General features: G+C 34.8%; 1 long non-coding RNA gene across 1 annotated transcript; it reads right to left on the bottom strand.

The window, feature by feature from the left end:
• Positions 1–4,317: 4,317 nt before the first annotated feature.
• Positions 4,318–6,935, bottom strand: LOC113317047. Its single transcript, XR_003343207.1, has 3 exons — positions 5,571–6,935; positions 5,267–5,394; positions 4,318–4,440 (listed from the first exon to the last, which is right to left on the bottom strand). It is a non-coding gene; the product is annotated as an uncharacterized LOC113317047 (long non-coding RNA).
• Positions 6,936–16,235: the final 9,300 nt, after the last annotated feature.

Genomic DNA, 16,235 nt, shown 5'->3' with positions numbered 1-16,235 from the left:
TCAACTACCGTGATATCCTCTTCACTCATGACATCATCATGATCTTCATCAACTGACATTTTATGAAGCTACATAAAAAATTCAAAAATCAAAATTAGCAATCCTTGAGTTACATCACAGGGGCCTAAAGCTATCAATTTAAAGTAAACTAATTTAAAATCCCAACAACAACAAGTATACAGCTAAACTGTCAAAGACTCAAAGCCAACATAGGTGTGCTTTCAATTATACGACATGCTTCATATGGAGTTCATTTCCACTTCCAAAATCAGTAAACCTTTGTTGTTGAAATAATTATTCACAGGCATAATGGTCATAAGTAAATTATGCATTATTATAGACTAAGAGATATAAGTTAACATCAAACGACTGCACAAATTCATGAAAAGGGATATTGGGGTTCTAAGAAGCATTTCAACGAACACCTAACAGTTCTTAAAGACAACATTAATTAAGACAATCATTTGCAACCCTATTTTGCTTTCACAAAATCAAATGAGATATGTCATGTGCAGACCCCCTATATGTGTACCAACTACCAAGTGTTATCCTTCTCATCAGCAGGTATGTACGGGATGACTATGAACAAGATTACAAGAAGATAAAACAATCTCATGAAGTCATGAATTATTACTAGCATGCAGTATTTCAACATTTATGTCTTAAAACTACATTTAGTATATAAGAAACTTCGAACTACTCACCTTTTTCAAGGAAAGTAGAAAAGGAAAATCAATCGGCCAATCTTTTACTTTTCTTCTTCGACAGTAGTGAAAAGCACCCTAACCCCTAAAAAGCAAGTAGATCGTTAGAATTTTTTTAAAAAAAAAAAATCATTAAAGTTAAGATCAAAATCTAATCTATAACATAGAAGTTATAGGTGAAAAGGAACATAAAGGTTGAATCCCTAACCCATATTTAGTTTTAGAACTTGGTTCACTTACCAGACTCAGATCTAAAATTGGAAGAGAAAATCCGAAAATATCTTTTATGTCTTTTCTTTTTCTCTTTCTTCTATCAACATCAGAGTTATATATAAGATGGGTAACCAGTTACCTTGGTAACAGGTCAAAATGTTACCACTACCTCCGATAACAGGTAAAACTTAGATATTAATGTATGTTAAACAATTTTCAAGGGTTGCAGGGTAACCCGCGGGTTAGACATAGCCCGACAATTTTTATTAGGGTCAGATATAACAAACCTAGCCCGCCCCGTTTATGAAACAAGTCCATCCGGTCCGGGTTGTATCAAGCTAAGATAGATATCGAATAGGCTAAATGGTTACATTAGTTTTCATTATTGGAAAACGGAGTACTTTGGTTTCGGTTTTGGTTTTCCCAATAACCGATGAAAACCGAACCATGTGTAGCCCTAGTTGATAGTGATCATCTGACTGGACATAGAAACCACATAAGGAGTAGGCAGAGTTTTATTCCAGAAGATCCAAATGTTGCCATTTTGATGATTAACTGAATTATGAATTGCCATATTCTGCATTCCTGGAAGATTTAACTTATTGCAAAAGTAAGGAGTACACACTACTTTTGGTTCTGCTACAAATAAAGAAGGTTGGAATTTATTTATTAATGTCCACAACTTATTCTGAGCCATAGATCTTCAAAGGCCCATTATATTCCAAAAGAAAACTTTCATTGTTGAGATTGGAGGTTTTTAGTACCACATTTCCCTCGATTTTTCCTAAAATTATATTTACTAAGAAGTTGTTGATTATTACCTTGGAACCACCAATGCTTTGTTCAATTGAAATTGAAACCGTTTTAGCTGTTGCTGGTTGTTTAATGATTCTAGACCATGATGTAGAAGGTACCCTTTCTTCTGAGACTGAGCCATCTTTATCATCGATATATTTAATAACACTTTTCTCCATTGTATTATCTCACTACAAAAACAGGTCCTATTAGTGAAGGTTCATAAACCGTCACAAATAGGAAAAAACCGTCACAAATAATAAATAAACCGTCACAAATACGCATTTGTGACGGACGATCAACCGTCTAGACTATTGGCGTCACAAATGTTATTGGTGGCGGTTTTCCACTTTTTGTGACAGTTTGGTCAACCGTCACTAATATATTTTCTATCTCTGATGGTTGTTTGGCCGTCACCAACTCTACTACCACCGTCGGCTAAAATTTTCCGGCCACAGCTGCCAAGTCCGGTTTCCGTATTTGTGACGGTTTACAGACTCTCATTAATATTTCCCGGCTTCCGTCCGGTAATGTTAACCGGTCACCGGATCTGGATTTCAGAAATTCTCAGAATTTTTAGGAGTTTTTAGAACATAGAAACTTGCATTCATATATAACAAAGTTCTACAAAACTTTGAAACTTACATATATATATACAAGCTCCGTAAGCCCGTCCAAATGGACGGGCTAATTCATTAATTGATTAAAAATAAGAGGTAACAACGGTAATCATAGACTGTGTTTGCATAAAGTAATCCATAAGATTATTTCACAGCGTGTATAATCATCTTATATCCCAAAGGCTCTTCCTTCATGACCAAACATGTGAGCTCAATCCATTCATCGAGACTTTTCCCCATTTTTTCGTAGTATTCTGTCAAATGAAAAATCATGGGTTTATTTAAAGTGACAAATTCACCGTGTTGGACATCCCTGCATCATTTCAAGTTAGAGTAGAACATATATAATGGTTCTTTAGAAAGCTTGCAATTTTAAAGTGACAAATTCAAAGTGTCTTCCACTTACTTTTTTCATCGGTAACATCACAGTGCTTGCAACTACATCTCTCTGGTGCAATTGATGCAACAACATGATCACCTGATTCATCAAGATACATCATATCCAAATATCTAATCATTTAAAAACATAGGTGAACCGAAAAGAAAAATCTGTACCTTAGCGTGGACTTTCCTTCTTAAAACTGGCAGTTGGCTGCTGGAAGACTCATTTTCAATATTCACACCACAGACAACTGATTTTGCCTTGTTTTACTAATTCCTGAACGAAACCAATTGTTCTCTTCCCTTCATTTTTTGGCACATTTTTCTACCTTGAACAAGAGGTATCACATACAACTTTTGATTTTTTTAAGATCTTCATAGCAGAACCGGGGTGAAATGTAAAGTACTGCTTTTAATTATTGACTAACTGTATCTAAGAAAATACCTCTTTCCATCATCCCCATTGAAGTCTTCGGGGAATTGTTTCTTTCTATCCCCCAAAATGTTGATATCCTCCCTGTTAAACACTAAAATATTTGATCCAACAAATGACATATTATAAAATAAGCCTGAAGAGCTTTTATGTACCACATACATCGTCATCCGAATGAATGCATTCAAGAACTACGTAATGCGGCAATGAATAATATACCTTCTAGAAAAACTGAGGCCATTGTACTTGAATTATGAAAACAACAAAACAGATTGACAGTCGAAGAAAATCAGATTTATTCTTATCTTCGATTCAATTTTTCATTAAAATCACAATACAAATCAAACCTTGTAATTTCTTTGATGTTCCTTAAACCGAAGCCGCCATTAGCGAGTTGGTATACGGTTTAAACCCTGGTTTTTCTTCAATTTCCATCACTTTATTTGACAAAACATACAACTCATTCAAGTACTTTATCTTCAACTCATCAGAAGCCAACTACTGCCATCATGGTACTGGAAGACCTGCATTCTTACACCATCAAAAACCATCCGGATTCAGTGAAGATATTATAAGCGGGTAAAACAATTCCCTCTTTCAAAACCTATTAACCCTCAATAGGAAATGATTTAAGAAAATTTTAGAAGATGAAGAAGAAGAGGGTTTCGTTGGATGTATCAATTTGATAGGAGTTGTGTGTTTTGCCTTTTCGGCATAAGTATTTATGCACCTGAAGAGTTGTGTCTGTAAAGCCAAAAGTCGTGCAGGGAAACCTACCTTCTCATATATTCCGCAAACAGTCATTTGTTGAAACTCTTCATTCATTCCGTTAGGATGATAATGAGTCATGACCAAAAGACGTATCCTTTCACTTATTCTTTTTGTACAGTTATTTGCTGACAGTGCTGCCACATGGCACTTTCTATCTCCAGAAAACTCGAAATTGATTTTGGTCGCGACACATCAGCATGATTGTTCCCCTTTATATAGAGAAGTATTGATAAGTAAAATGCATAATTCACTATTTCTGAAACAGAAATCTGGCCAACAGAACACCCACAGAGTTCGGAAAGGTAGTAAGTGAGCTTAAAAACAGCAGAAGTACGCCTGTGTAAAGTTTGGGACAAACTGCGAACACAACTGATGGCATGAAACAAAAAAAAAGACATCATCCCATTACATTCGAAAAAACGAGCACCTATATCAGTCACCCATCCATATGCACCAACATTTTCCATTCATGGACTGTTCCTGATCTCCGCATCAGTCGATGGGACCGCCATTCATGGTATTCCTGAACGCAAGTCCAAATGTTATACTCCAAGAGATGCTAAATATTTACTTCTAATTTCTAAATGACTTAAACAGAATATATCTCTGTTAACATGACAACAAAAACAATTTTGTAGTTTCTACTGACAAATTAAAAAGACGCATATCATGTTTTTGTACAACTCCAAAAGCACAAAGTGGTACAGAGGTGATATTACAAAATTGCTCCATAAGTTATATATTCAATTAGCTGCAGCTGTACACAGGTTACTTTATATAGAGACTCCAAAATCGCAACAAGTCAGTCTATTGATCGCCGAGTTTATGTGTGAAGCAAATGCAGAACTACTTTTTGTTTGAAGGGTTAAGGTGATTTTGTAGTATACTTTTAGTTTTTTCCATACTAGATTAATTTTTTAGTAAACTATGTCAAATACTAGAATTCTAATTCATGATGGCAACGAGGTGACACTAGCATCACTGAAAAATTGAAAATCCGTTGTGTCAAAACACAGAGGAAATCAGTTTAGTCTATTAAGTTGTCAGAAATTGGATTCACACAACATAAGCAAAAATTACAACACTACTAGGTAACAATTTAAGGATTTGCACATGACCCTTTCCAAATTGTAAAGCAAATAAAAAACTATAGTCATCCAGATTCAAACGTCACTCATGGAAAATCTACAGTTTAGATATGAAAATACTTTCTAGTTCAGTAATTATTAAGTTTTCCAACCTAATTTTACTATTGTTCTGGTGATGCTTATAAGCTAGTGTCACAGATGAAGAGTGATTGTTATATGATAACCTGAATGAGTAGGTTAATTTTTTGGATAGTTAAGTACCTTGCATTCAGAATCCATGTCTTGGATAGGCTTGCCTGAGCTTATACGTACCCCTCTTTGAACACTAGCTTAAATCATCATCAATCAATTTCTTTCCCGTTTTTGAACACAAGCGGGTTGCAATTTGTCTGTTCAAAATAACAAAAACAAAACCAATGAGGAGGAGTTGATAGTTGCTATTCAAATCAGGTGCGAGTAACTCAGAAACCAAAAGAAAAACTAAAAATAACTCCCAAATTCAAATAATCGGAATGGAATTGAAATCAAAATGTAAACAGAGAAGAGTAAAAATGAATTTACTTACACATTTGAGCGGAAAAGCTATTATTACGGAAATCAATCGATCAAAAAAATCCATCTTCCATCTCCAGGCAGCAACATTTCCTCATCTCCGTAAAAGTCTAAAAACATTCACCTGGCAGCCAAGATCCCCAAGTAACGAGCTTATCTTCAGGGAAAAGAAACCCTTACCTGGAAGATTTGGCTTGATTGTGCATATGTGGTCTTTTTGACTTGATTTTTACACCTCTGAGGGAAGCCAATACAGAACATTCTCAGAGTGAAGTTGTCTGTTATCTTCACATTAACATGAGCCTCAACAAATGTCTGCCACTTACGGACAAGAGACCTTAATTTGTTTGTGGTGAAATCCATTCCCTGAAAACAAGCAAGAATTGCAATTCTTCACATTACTTTCTTCTAATTTAAACTTTCTTATGTAATATATGTTTACTCTTTTGTTCTTCTGATTTGAATTCTTTTATGTAATATAAGTTCATAATGGTTGCCCAAAAGTTAGTCAAAACATTCTTTCCACTCTCAATCGCATCTTTCTGTAGGACTGATCCTCATCGTTCTGTAGATCAGCAAGACATACCTCAAACACTCTGTGCTTAAGGCCTTCTGAAGCAATCTGCAAAATAAAATGCATAAACAAAGATATACACAGGAAGATATTATACTTTGACGAAAACATGGTGAAATTAACTTGGGCACTGATTTTAGTAGTACTCAGCCAAATACATTAAGTAAACTGTTTACAATTGACAGCAATTAAATTTCTCCTACAAAACAAATCTAGGAAAACAATCAAAACTAGCTTCTCACCCCTAAAATCAAAAAAAACATTAAACGAAATGGTAAAAACACCACACAGAATATTAAAACCTCGAATATGAGATTTATAAACAATCTCAGGCCATGCCTAAACAAGATCATTGATCTACCAAATGCATTAAGTAAACTGTCTACAAAACCTTGATTTTAATCTAAAAGCAGGAATGATAACAAATCTAACCCAAAAATAAAAAAAACAACAACAACAAACCTTGAACATAATTAGGCTTTTATGGAATAAATTCAATCTCTAGATGGACACCATCCAAGCAAAAGGACAAAAAAATAATAGTGGGAACTTTAGACACAACATGAGTTCTCAAAGGCCAACACCGAATTCAAATCACCAAGCTGCACCAAGTAGAAACATAAACAAGCTCAAATGCAACCACTGACAAAAGGAAATAATGTAATTTAAGATATAATTCAATCTTTAGAGAGACCAGCTAATGTTCCATCTTCCATTCTGAAGAGTCAAGTCCTCTCCCTTGCCAAATTTGAACTGCAAGAAAAACACGCACAACATATACTTGCTGTAAAACAAAGACCGCAGTCAAAGATTGATAAGGACTTACATCTTACTTCAAACCATTCATGGCTCAATAACATCAACAACTCCATCCCTGTAATGCAACACATCCCTAGTACATACCCACCATATCGGCTTCAACTCCTCTTCATCTATCATTCAAACTCAAAAACAGTGGTCTAAGTTTATAACCAAAAACCTAATTTTGAATGAACCCTAATTCCCAATTGATTCATTATAAAAACTGGAATTATCATCCAAACTTCGATTGAAAGCAAACCCATCACTAATTGATCAATCTATAAATCAATGTGTCACAAAAACAAAGTTAATTAGAGAAACCCTAAATTCAACTTACCTTTTTTTTGAGTTTGAATCAACACAGGGATCGACAACATGACCATCAACTATCCCTGATTCCATTACGTTTCTCTAAATCTCAGATTCATGATATTTATGTCCATCATCGATTCTCATTGAAACCTTAATCTTCCATCACCTTTTTCTTCTCTTCTGTGTGTCAATCAACTATGGCTCCATCAACAACTAAAAGTAACAATCAATTAAAAGATAGGGTTAAAGGACAAAATGCCCCAAAATCGACCGCCCAGGTTTGAAAATGCCCCGGACGTTAGGCAAGAAATCAAAATGCCCCAAAACCGTATCAAAATGCCCCATTCTGTTATGTTTTCCATTTCAGAGCGTTATGTGGTCAAATGCGTAAGCATGTGGCCCGCACGTGGAAATCGATTGACATTTATACCCTTCTGTTCACCAAGATGAAAATCTAGGGTCCTATTTTCGTCATTTACTGAGATTGCGACACGTGTCGATTACAAAAATGGACGGCGAGAAATTTTGGGTTTTACATTTACCGATTTTTTTTAAATGACCACGGTGTCCTATTAGCTAGGATCGCGACACGTGGAACATCCTAGCTAATCAACGGCTAGATTTTCCGACCGTTGTGAGATTCCGACCGTTGTAATAACGGTCATTTTTTTTTGTCTCCCCTGACTTATAAATTGTGAAGATGATCCAACCAAAAATCAGTAAAAAAATTTTCTTCATAATGGCTGCTACATCAAGCCAGGAATGTGAGATGTGCAACGAAAGAAATCATCAATCAATTGATTGTCATTGGATCTACACAAGGTGTAAATTAGTTCCTTGTAATGGTATTCGTAAACTTTTAAAGGTCAAAGATGGTGCTAATTCAGGGAAGAAATTCTTCTCTTGCTCTAATCCCATGTGTTCATACTTCGAATGGTTTGATGATGCAATTAAATCCATTGCACCTCAGTACAATGGAGGTTGTAAAGCTTGTGTAGGTGATCACAAATTTTCTGATTATCCTTGGTCACAGACTAGATGTATCAACCCCAAATGCAATTCAACAAAGGTGAGGATTTTAAACATAGCTCAAACATCATGGAATTATGGTATTGGCTACCTAAAATGCCTAGAATGTGAAGATTTCCAATGGGTTTCTGATGCAATCTTTATGAAGAAATAAAAGCAATTAGATAATATTGAAGATCAAATTTGTGCACAACTAAAGATAAAGTGCACAATTAGAAGATAAAGCACAACCAAAAATCATGTCAGAAAAGGTTAATGTAATGTTATCATATTGGAAGTATTCCTCAATGTAATGAGCTGAATTAAGAAATAAAACCATGATTGTGTCCATACTTTTTAAACCCATAGATTCATAAATAAAAGTCTGCTAAAACTTTCAACATAAACTAACTAGTAGTATGTCTGCCATTAAAAGACATAGGTCTATAAATGCTAAAAGACATAAAAAGACATAAAATAGGAACCCTGCATTTCTATTGTTGATACTTGGAGTTAGTCTTTCTAACCCTTTTTGATGATGGTTCGGCAATGTTGATTGTTTGGCTAGAAATGTTAACAGTACCATTAAAAATCTGGTTAAAACAGGCACTAGAAGGTGTAGAAGAAGTAGATGGTATCTTCCTTTTAGATCCAACATCAACTGCAGTGGAGGAGGATGGTGCAGTTGTCTTACACTTTTTCTGGGAACCAGCTGTAGAAGAAGATGGTGTAGTAGCAGCTGCCTTTCCCTTTGAAAATGGTGGTACATCAGCAGTAGCAGTCTTTGATGCAGATGTTGTTGCAGTAGTTGGTGCAGACAAGGCCTTCCTCATCTTCTTTGTTGGTGCAGCAGTAATACAAAACTCATCTCCATTAACAGAACATTCCATTCTAATTCCTTTCTTCTTTGGATTAGAATCAACATGAGGACCTTGACAGGTAAGGATGTTATGATCAAGACCTTTACATACATTGCACTTTGTTACTCTTTTGGGCTGCTTGTTCTTCTCATACCAAGACTTCTTTCTCTTGACACAAGGTCTTCCCTTATCTCTCAATCTGCGTGGATGTATAATGTTGATACCAGTCTGTAAACAAAATAGAAGTTAGGGTTAGTAAACTTTAAATGCACAGATCTAGAGAATAAAAAAATCCATAATAATAATACACTAAATTAAAAGTACAAAAGTAGATAATATTATTCAATGAAAAGATTCTCAAAAATCAGTAAAAAAATTTGAAATCAGACAATGGAAAAAGTAAAGACTTTTGAAAAAGTTAAGGGCTAAAAGTTAAAGTAGGCTGTCCTTTTGATTATCAAACCTTATTTTGATACTCATCAATGTCTCCCGAAGGTGTTATTGACCATTGGTAGGCTGTCCTATAGCAATACCTGCACAAATAATTGATAAAATCAGTCATCATTCATTTATTGCAAAACCACATTCAACTATGTAGGTGTAGTAGATTTACTCACTTGGACCAATTAGGATTCAATGTAAAAAATGCAACTACACCATGCAAGCAAGGGAACTGCCTCAATTGCCACTGTCTACATGTACATTTTTTTTCTTCTACTTTTACGACAAAAACTTTGCCAGTAGCTTTGTTGGTCACCTCATACACTTTGTGCTCTACAGAAGGATCACATTCATAGTTACCTCTAAGATCACACATCACCTTAATGAGATCTTTCCCAGCAGGAACAAGGTCACCAGCTTGCCAAGTTGCAGCAAGCTTTCTTCTATTTGAAAACAACACCATCACCAAGTGTGTGTACATATAAACCAACTGAGTGAGAGGCTTGCCTCTGAATTTCAGGGCCATGTTATTAAAACTTTCTGAAAAGTTGGAGTAGATGTGCTCACAAGCAACATCATGAGGAAACCATGACCTTGCCCAAGACTTCGGTTCTGCATCAATCAGATATTTGTATGCATCTGGAGATATCTCTGCTATTTCTTGCATGGCCTCCTACAAATAGGTGTCTAAGTTAAATAATATGATGTAATAAGGCTTGACTAAAAAAATGAACATTCAATATAATCAAACATTTCTTACCTCCCAATGATGATATTTGTATGCCTTTGCAGCCTGGCAAAGAAGCTGTACAAGTCATGGTGGTTACAGTAATGAAACAAAATAATACAGCAAGGGTTTTAGCAGCCATGGTGGTTACAGAAATGTTTTGCAGTAATCATACTAATGATTACAGTAATCATACCAAAAATTATTACCAAAAACAGAAATGTTTACAGTAATCATACTAATGTTTACACTAATTTCATTTTCCCTGAATCAAATTACAACACAATTTTCATTTGTATTGGCTACACAAACAAACCCTAATTTGTACTTTCTGAAATCGACCCACTAGGTTTGCATATCCACAATTTATCAACAACCCTTTCACCCTGCAGCCATCACCAACTCAGTTTAAATCTCAAATCGTCACAAACCCTAACTTCAGATTATAACAACATCATCTCAAACCAATTTCATAATCACATTCCCTGAATCGAAAAATCAAAAATCATAATCACATATCCTAAATCGCAAACCAATTTCACAAACCCTAAGCCCAAATCGTAAAGCATATACCAAATCAAACAGATCAAATGTAGAAAGATACTCATCACATGGTTAATCACAAACCCTAAAACGTCAAATTTCTGAACAAAAAACTTACCTATTCGTCACCGGGAAGAGAAAACCTGCCTCTTATCTACTCCGTTTCATTTATCTTATCGATCTGCAGTTCCCTTTGTCCTTCCGGTCTATCAATCTCTCGATCTCTCGATCTCTCTCGCCTGTAACCCTATCGCTCTCTGAACTGTGGCTGAAAATCGACACAGGTGAAGATAATACCTGTAGCACACGTACGAAACACACGTTTGCTACAGGTGTCAGTCCTTGACCACGTGTCCTTGAAATAGATGCCCACGTGTTAAGAGAACCATATCAGTACGTGTCGGGTATTTTTTCTTGCGAAGGGCAAAAATGAAAAATCACACTATAGTTGACTGGTCAAAGGTAGTGAAAATGCCCAAATTTTGACCAAAATTTGAAAACTAACGGAATGGGGCATTTTGATTTCTTTCCTAACGTCCGGGGCATTTTCAAACCTGGGGGGTCGATTTTGGGGCATTTTGTCCTTTAACCCTAAAAGATATTTAGCAAGATTGTAACTGAAAAGAGATGGAGTAGATGATAACAAAGAAGAGATGAAGAAGATAGTAATAGAGAAGAGATGAAGATGGTAACAGAGATGGAGGGAATGGTAAAAGAAGAGGCGGAGAAACCCCAATTCTTCATGAGCAGAGAAAAAATGGAAAAAGGATTAAAACGGTAGCCATTAATCAGACGGAATTTTTTTTACTCTGTCGGAAACAGGAAATCGACCAAAACGGTTGGTCAAAACGGCCTCACGAATAGTGACTATTTGTGACGCCCCTAATAAAAAACCCACACTAATAGGACCTGTTTTTGTAGTGTCTTCTACTATTTGTAATACTTTTGCAGGATCAAGTTCCTTATCTCCAGTCACCTCAATAATATTTTCTTCATCATTATGTAAGGAACCAAACATACCTGAAGTTATTTTAACTGAATCATTTGGCTTCTGAATTGTATGTACTTGTTGATGGATTTGAGTAACTGGTGTTTCACAAATATCAAACTTCTCTATTGCAGAAGAAGAGATGCCAGCTTGTTGAGCACTTATCCTTCACCTTTATCAGACTTCTTACTAGATGTGTTCACACCAAATTTTGGAGTACCAATCACTTGTTGTTTGCCATCATCTTTTGATGATTCTTTTTGATCTCTACATTCAGATTGCAGATGACCAATTATTTTGCAGTTATTACAGAACTTTGGTAACTCAGTTAATATGACGCTTTGCATAAAACCTCCAAACTTTGTTAACTCAGTTGTAGTGTTGATCCATAGTTTATTTGGGACCTTCTTTGCTAAATCAATATTAATCAGAATTCTTGCATGATATCCATTCTCATAATTCAGTGTAGCCTTATCAATTTCGATAGGATCTCCTCAAATAGTAAAAAGAGTTTTCCCATCCCATAATTTCAGATTCAGACCAGGAAGATGGACCCAAGTCATTGAAGATGAAGTTCTGTGATTTTCTGCTCGAAAATTCGGTATCCAATTTCGAATCCACAAAGTTTGATTAAACACCTCCCAATTTCCTGCTTTGATGTAGTTCTTGTCATAATCATTATCTAGCCCTTTCCTAATGGAATCAGTTTACATTGTCCCTTCAATTTCCATTGATTTTTCAAATTTGATGCTGCATCAACAAATTTAATTCGAAGCAAATCTAGACGACCAATAAGAGAAAACTTCCAAACAGCACATTGTTCATCATTATGAGAGACTAGATCGATCGATGGACTTTCTATAGGAGAATGAATTAAATCAACCACTGATGGATCCATTTCTAGATCTAAATTATTTTTCATGAAAAATTATGGAATAATACCTTAAATTTAACCCTGAGAAGTACTAGATCAATGTAAGAAAATCACCTGAATTAATGATGTTATCGTTGAAAACGAAGAAGTAAATAGAACTTTTGGAACCGAGTTAGTCGTCGATTCACAGAGCACGATTCAGCAGATTCGTAAACGACCACACCCTAAAGTGGTTGACTTTTCTCCTACTCTAGCCTAAACCAGAAACCCTAAACTCGTCATGTGTAAATTTACCACTTATGTTCATTTTAGTGATAGTTAAGAAATATACTTTCCACTTATGCTGCATTGAAGATAAAGTCAACATATTGTAAGAGTGTGATTAACTATAAGTTTGTGTGCCCACTGGATCTGTATTTCTTAGTTTTGTATCCAGTATTTCACTTCTTTCATGGTATATAATTCCTAATTAATTAGCATCTTTATCAGCTTAATCCTTAAATAAAGCATTTTCAGCTTAATCCTTAAATAAAGCATTTTAAAGTTGAATTAGTTTCACAGATCTCAGATTAACACTACAACTCAAATTGCACTCGGAAAGGCTCTTTATAAAGAGAATCCAACCCTTCAAAACTCCACTCGTGCACAACTGTCTTTCTACAATAATATGACGGCCCGTAAGCGCGGTCAGCCAATTAGAGTGACCAGCTGTTAGAACAATGAAAATCAACGGTAATCATGTTAACCCTAAGTTTACCGGTCAGATTTATAACCACCACTTATATAAGTAGTAGTAGAGGTTTCTTCTATATCTTATTTGCGCCTCCCTCGTCCGTTTTCTGTGATGAGAAATGAAGAGACCAGACCCTAGCATCAGTAGCAAAAAGAAGATTCATCTATCAGAACAAAATCAGTCATGTCATTCTCAACAACCAAATTTATCACATTATGATTTATCCTCTCAACGTTGTAAATTTTTAATTAAACTGGTCCATTTACCTCTTCAAGATGTGCTGCTTAATCAGAAGATTAAGATCCGGAACAAGGTGATAGTTTGATGAAAGGAATTTATCTTTCTAGTGTTGCAGATCTAGACAGCGAAGAACGTAAAACAAATGAAGAAGAAGAAAAAGATACTAGAAAATAACATGAAATAAAATAGATGCAGAACCATAATAAGGTAGATTGGAAATTTGGGTTCGTAGGTGTATTGTAGAATCTCGATTGTGAAATTTGTAATTCAGTCAACGCATGAATTTTATCTACTGTTTTTTAATTGTTTCAAGTTTTAAATTACATATGTTTAGTAGATCAGACTGTGGTGTTAATGATGAGATCATAAGTTGTTGTTGTTTATTCATTGGTGAAAAGATTAAGTGTATGATGTGATTATTTTTTTCCGATTAACATATCAAATTGAAGATTTACCACTTTAACCTCAATTTTTAGTACAGATCGATACCTGCTCAACCCAACTTACTCAGCTGACTAGTTGAGGCGGAACTTGAAACAAAAAAAAATGGTTTATAACTCAACCAATTACAATGTCTGTACAAAGTACGCTCGACAATGTAAACGATTTAGTAATTATGCATTATATTGGGTTCGTTAATTTGGAAGGAAATAACATATATAAATGAGCTTAATTTCACGAATGAAACCAAGAGTACAAATGATTTTTTACTACAGAAAATAATCCTCATCTAACTACATATAGTTATATTAAGGACAAACATTACCAAATTACAATTGTTTGATTTAAAGACTTGCAGTGAGTTATGCATTTATTGACTAACGAGCATTATATCTAGCTAAATTAAGCGTATTGTTTCTTCTTACGTATAATACACTACATATATCTAAAGAACAATACAAAATATCCTACTAGGTTGTTTTCGGTTTTCCCCAACACCTCAATCTCCAATAACCCAGTTAATTGCATAATTTAGACTCACTTCAATAATTAACACCATAATACAACTATTATTATGTTATCTTAGAACACAAACTCTCAATTTAGCTATACGAAATACAATACTCAGGTAATATGATCTAATGTCTCATTAATATGGCGCGATGCCCATGGGGATTTTGCAAAGTCCAAAAGTTAATCATGAATCAAACATTTTCCGTCAATAAACTACCTTAAGGAAACATTTCTCGTATTTTGCATGATAATCTAAAATATGATCATCCATTTCATAGACCAACGTGGAACTCATGTAAGATTGATATGTTTTTTCACCCCAACCATATTATACCAAACTACCTGAGATGACACCTTAATGCCGACATGGTGCCATTCTAATAACTAAGCAACATGTGTAAAATCATTGTCTTGGATTCATCTAAACACAATACTATACCTAGTAGGTTAGTACCTCATGTTCCAGTCAAGTTCAAGTTCTAAACTTCCATCAACGTATTTTCTAAATAATTTTTCCATTGTGCTAGTTTGTTTTTTTGGATGAAAACAAGAAGAGTGAATGTAGAGTAATGAATGGAATGAAACCAAACCCTAATACCAGAAACAAAAAAAATCATTCATGGCAAATGGTCCACGAGCACGATTAGTCAATTAGATGGACCAGCCAATAATAACGTTAACCCTAAGCATAATTATTGGTTGACATTGGGTTTAAGATGCAAATACAAAGTAACAAGAACGTGACATACAACTACAACATTGGAAAGAGAATGAGAAGGATTAAAGGAACATCACGAATATAAGCATAATGTTAGAGCATTGCTGAGTTGATATTTTAGTTGGTTGTCATATTTTAGTATCAAAACTCAATTAAGGTCACCTGATTGAAATGTACTAGAGTTAATTTCACTTAAGTTAGACTAGAAAGTCTAAGAATGTTGAGATATACCAGTATTACCTTTGAAGACTTGAAGATCGTGAAGACGTATTAAATACAACAAAGAAATCATCCTTCCAGGTGAGGTATAATGATACCGACTTGACTTGTTTCCATTCCTATCTTTTCTTTCAAGTCGTTTATGATTGAAAATATAACATGCGAGGTTAAATTTAATACCCTAGTATTAGACTTGGTGATTTTATTGTGATCAAAGTTTCAAGGATGAATATTTGAATATGAAGTATAACGTTTATCTTTTCAACTTCGTTAAGATGATATGGACATAATCTATGCAACTCGTTATTTGATTGTGTATTAGATATAAGTGGGATTTCATCATAGGAAACTATGTTTCTAAAGTGTTACTCCATCGTCTATTCTATATTGTGTCCCAAGAATTGTAGCCGAGTGGAGGTTCTTTCAATTTATTCGTTTAGTAACTAAAGAAAACTAATGCACCAATGAGAATCGATTAGAATCAAGTTAATTGATACCACTCGTTGAAACTTCCCAAAATTCCAACTTGGGTCTTAAAGATCGAGAGATAATTGCCGACTTGCTATTAGCTTAGATAGCCTTTATCATGTCCTTAGGATGTATACAATCTGGAATGCATGATTGTTTCAAAAAATAAATAATGGAATGCTGGATGACTGTTAAAAGAGTTATACTAAAAATTAGCA

This window comes from Papaver somniferum, chromosome 10, assembly GCF_003573695.1.
Source record: "Papaver somniferum cultivar HN1 chromosome 10, ASM357369v1, whole genome shotgun sequence".
Lineage (NCBI taxonomy): Eukaryota > Viridiplantae > Streptophyta > Magnoliopsida > Ranunculales > Papaveraceae > Papaver > Papaver somniferum.
This window is presented reverse-complemented; position numbering and strand designations above follow the sequence as displayed.